General features: G+C 42.8%; 1 long non-coding RNA gene across 1 annotated transcript; it reads left to right on the top strand.

Annotated features, from left to right (window-relative positions):
- Window position 1: 1 nt before the first annotated feature.
- On the top strand, window positions 2–5211 carry LOC109974753 (uncharacterized). Its single transcript, XR_002277014.1, has 3 exons — window positions 2–37; window positions 757–809; window positions 4114–5211. It is a non-coding gene; the product is annotated as an uncharacterized LOC109974753 (long non-coding RNA).
- Window positions 5212–5255: the final 44 nt, after the last annotated feature.

Raw genomic sequence — 5255 nt, 5'->3', positions numbered from 1 at the left:
CTGTTGCCCCCCCCCACCCTGAACCAAACCTCTGACTGTGAGTACACCTGCTGTTTCCTCCACCTCTGCCTGTGACTGAAAGCTTTGACACTGTTCACTAAATGAGACAGATGGGTGCTTTGATTTACAAGAATAAAAAATGTGACTGGACAGTTCTCATAGCAGTGCCATATTTTTAAGTAGATACATATATCAATATTCATATTGATTATTTATCTCTTTGGGTTCAGAGAGTTTGTCCATAGCTGGGTTATCTAACACAGCTCTTCCCTGAATAACCTCCATGAGCATGAGATGCTAATCTGGCTGTGTGACATTGAGGCTCGTTGTGTTTAACAAACCCCTGATTCCCTCAAACCCCAGTATGCGAGGTATTATCACAAGGTTAACTTAAAACATGCTCATCAATGTGGCACTGCTGTCAGAGTTGTCAAGTTTATTTATATAGCACTTTAAAAACAACATCCAGCTGACCAAAGTACTTTACATGGCAGAATTAAATCACAATAAATGACTAAAATAGAGTAAATAAGATCAGTGCAAATAAAAATAGTTGTGAACAAATGTAGCAAACTGAGACATTTTGTTGTGCATGTAAACATTTACTATATTAATGATGGCTAACATTTAAATTAGAAATATGTAAATGTCATTCTGCTGTTTGGCACGACATCAGTGTGAAGATCCTGCAACAGAGTAAGCCTCAGCTTTTGATGGTTTTATTCATCTATATTATCTCTTTGTGTTTCCCCACAGGAGATGAGCCCTCAACTGGCATTCACATCCGTTCCAAGTGAACTAGACCACAGGTACTGATCTGATCCACTGACACACATTCTGTTCAGTTCTCAGCTGCTGCAACACTTGCACTGAGACAACCCTACTCTATTTTGGACTACAGGTCCCATAATGCTTTGGACTAATCTACATCTAATCCATACTTCCACGTAGAAACTCTAGAAAAAAAGACACTTCAGATCTTGTCTGAGATGTTTTTAAGCTTTCTTCAGCCCAAAGCATTATGGGAACTGTAGTCCAAAAGAGAGTAGAAGTTTTAAACCACTTAAAAATGACTTTGTTTTTTTTTTTAACCTCCTGTATTTCCCCTAAAAATGGGTATGATGACTCTGTAGCCTGCGCCAATGTTATCACTGCCTCCATTGTAGAGATTTGGGGAAATGAAAAGTTGCATTAAACCGTGTCTCAGGCAGAGCTCAGAACAAACATGGTGCCAGCTGAATCATTTCTCACACTTACTGTATCTCTGAGTCAGAAGGAAAGCTCATACGAGACTTGGGCTGACATCTGGGTTAGACACTACAGCAAGCTCATCAGGCCAGCCACCAGGTTGACCTATGCAGTAGCAGTAATAGCCCCCCAGACGTCGGCCCAAGTCTCGTATGAGCTTTCCTTCTGACTCTGAGATACAACTGAGTCACTGCACCCACTTTATGGGAAATACACCAGGTTCCAGTAAAACTGAAGTTATCCTTTAATGCTTTGCACTGTTTTGCAAATGGGAACAGTTTGGTGTCAACATTGGAAAACTAACTTTTGTCAGATAATTGTATTGTTGTTCTGTGTTAAATGCCGGTCATCTTAACACTATTTCCACTCCCATACAGAGACCAGCAGGTTGCCTCTACTCATGGTTCAACACTGGCAGGTGGTGAAAGGCTGAAGACAAAGCAACATGGAGCAAACTGTAGCAGCTGCAACGGGAGGGATAGAGCAAACCACCACATCGTCTCTGTACATTTCAAAAATAACACAAACTTATCAGCTTCATGTTGGATGGTGCACTATTAAAGGATAAGGCCAGTCATTTTCTGTACTAACTGTTGGGTAAGATTATTAACAAAGTCGTACTTTATAACATACAATGAGTTGCCTCTATCCAGAGGTAATGTCTGTCAGTCCCGGGTCCACCTATTCATCTGTGCCATAGACCTCCATTATTGTTAAAAAATGATTAAAGCACATCAGTGAAACACACCACTCCACTAGGTGACATGTTTCTTCATTACAAAACACAAGACTCGCATATTTATTAAAAATATACAGAGCTGTCGTGCATGTGCCCTTGAGCCTCGCCTACTTCAGACTCTCTAAAACATTTGGAGCCTCAGACAGTTAAAAAAAAACAAAAAAACATTAGCATCTGGTGTTTTGTAATGAAGAAACGTGCGACCCGGTGCAGCGGTGTTTTTGAACAATAGGCCTATGGCACATGAAAAAACCTGAACCAGGACTGAGACAACCTTACTATGGCGTAGAGGCAACTCACTGGTAGTTTATCTCTGGGTGGGGAGTGTTGAAAACAGTTGGTACAGAAAATGACCAACCTTTACCTTTTAATAGTGCACGGCTGGAAAACAAAGCTGAGATGTGTAGAGACGATGTGGTTGTTTGCTCTAACCCTCCTGCTACTACAACCTGCTCCATGTGGCATTTACCTTCAGCAGCCTCTCCTTCCCTTCACCACCTGCCAGTGTCAGAGTGAAGAACAGCTCCCTCTACTGCCAGGCCACACTCGCTGCATCTCATGCATCCTGTAACATACATGCTATAGGCTGCAAGACGGCAACAATCAGCTGCAACTTCAGTGATACCACACAGTTTCCTTTTTACATGAATGTCTTGTATTAGTGAATAAAGCTTCAGTACTAAGTTGATTGTGAGTCCGTACACTCAGTGGTCGAACACCTGTCTAAAACCAGGTCAGTCTAATCCAACAGTCCTGCAGTAAATGAACGAGTCAGTTCATGAAAGTGATAATGTTCAGTTTGTGCTGCTGCTACACTGGACTGTGTTCTACTGACAGGGGCTTCTGGTATTTACAGCGGTGGGAGGTTACTTGCATTAACTCATATAATACTGTATTAAGTACAGTTTTAAGGTGCTTGTACTACTTTTCCATTTTCTGCTACTTTCCACTTCGACTCATCACATTTCAGAGAGAACTCTTGTACTTTTACTGCCCTACATTTATTGTACAGCTGTAGCTGCAGAACAGATTAAAGGCTGATAACACCTGCAGTCTGGTAACACTCTGTACTAATGATAACCGGCGAGGTTGCTCCAGGTCAACCAGAAAGCTGAGGGAGGCGGTTTGCATTGTCCTGAGAAGAGCTCCAATTAGGCAACAGAAATGAAAACACCTACAAATGTCGTTTACACACTAAATACATGATCACTGGGGCTGCAACTAACAGTTGCTTTCATTGTCAATTAATGTGCCAGTTATTTTTCCAATGAATTGTTTAGTCTAGAAAACCTCAGGCAGCAAAACATTTCCTAGAGACCGACCTGACACCATCATTGTTGTCTGAGCAACAAAATACTCAGTTGACTATGATGGACAAGTAGGAAACTAAGAAGCTGGAACCAAACAGTGACCTAAACAACAGTGGGTTATGAAGAGAGTTTCTGATTGGTGGCAAACTGCCTTAACAGTGAATCAAACTGCACGCCAACTGGATGTGTCAGTGCATTTTACATATCCATAACAGTATTTCTCACTAGTCAGAAGGGTCATTACAGATTTCAACAATAACTTACTTACTAGTAGAAACTGGATTTCTGATCAAAAATAAACTTGAGCTTTCTAAAGGTTCTTAAAAGTCAAAGTGGCCATTCAGACCTATAATCCCTATATAAACCATCATGTCTTATTACTTTACCTAAAGCTGAAACAATAAGCTGTTATTCAACCTGATGGCCTCATTAATACAAACCGTGGTGGGCAAACACCTCTCAGCAAAACACAGTGCAATCCTCTGAAATGTAGCAGAGTCGAAGTATGAAGCTGCATTACACAGAAATACTTACGTACAAGTACCTAACAGCTGTACAGAAGTCGATGTAGTGTACAGGCGCTCCTGTCTGTACAACATGTACAGATGTAACAGCAGCACAGACTGCAGCCTCCACAGTGACCACACAGGCGAACTAACACCTCTGTGACACTGAACACAACCTGGACACCACCACCTTCATGGAGGACGATTCACCACAGGACTGTTGGATCAGACTGAGTGTGAGACAGGCGTTCCTAATAAAGTGACCACTGAGCATATGTGTAACCTGGCTGGTTCCATCACTGTCCCTCAGCATCACTCTGCACCTGAAGATCTCCTGCCCCCCCTCACCTGTCCTCTCCCAGACGAGCCTCGTCTCCGGGGACGCTCCGTCACACCTGTCGCCTCGCCGGCTGCTGCCCTGGGTCGGCGTCCAGGTGGAGGCAGAATGCGAGGAGTCTGGCCTCCACCCTCCAAACGACCGGCCACCACCTGAAACACACAGAGACTTTTATCGACAAGTGCATGCTCTCTTTGGTGACTCCTGTGCTGAAACCATTCTGTAAACACAGCCTACACACACACACCTGTCTTTATAGTTGAGGACACTCAGAGACATTGCATCCCCTATTCACCACCACAGCTAAAGGCCTGACCCCTGACCTCAACTAAACCTGACTCCAACCTGAAACCAAGTGCTAACCCTTTGAAGTTGAGGCCCAAATGTCTTCACCACAGTGGCATCCAAGAAAAACATGTCCACACAATGGGAAAAAGACAGGGAAGGATGCGCTCTGCCCGATGCCTCCCTGGTATAAAATCAGTTTGTAGAGGCTGAGCTGCAGCGTAGTAAGCAGACAGGAAGTGCTCAGACTTGATGCCTGGCCTAGAACTGTGTGAGCCCTGCCGTCATACAGTATGTCTATGAAGCATGGCGAGGCTTCCTGTAGTGACACTAATAATAATAAATGTCTGAACCCGCTCTGAACCTGTTAGACGCCGGTGCTCATCTTCTAGCGCTTTTAACGAACTGTACGGCAAAGGCTACTGCCACTGTGGTTTATGGATGAAGCCCTGAGAATGTAATAAAACAGTGTTTAAAATCTGATTCTGTTTTGTCCCAGTTTGACTGGTGCTCTCCAGCAGTGTGGACATCTGCTCTGGATTTAATCTACAAAGGTCGTTTTCCTCTGGACAAACTTTTTTTTCTGTCCAGCATTGTTTCACAGATTTAATCCTAAGACTTATTTTAATATCTTAAAGCTTGTAACCTCAACAGGATTCATTAATTTTCAAACTAATGACCAGCATCTGTTACAATTCCTTAAAAAAGAACTGTGACACATCTTCATATGGAAATTTGATGAAAAATAATTGTAGCATCAAGGTGATCAGGAGTCGGTACATCTACACTTCATCTGGAATCATCTAAGAACACATTTGTTTCCATCAAGT

The sequence above is a fragment of the Monopterus albus genome, unplaced genomic scaffold (genome assembly GCF_001952655.1).
Source record: "Monopterus albus unplaced genomic scaffold, M_albus_1.0 scaffold346.1, whole genome shotgun sequence".
Taxonomy (NCBI): Eukaryota; Metazoa; Chordata; class Actinopteri; order Synbranchiformes; family Synbranchidae; genus Monopterus; species Monopterus albus.
Note: the sequence above shows the minus strand (reverse complement) of the source record. Positions and strands in the feature narration are given on the sequence as shown.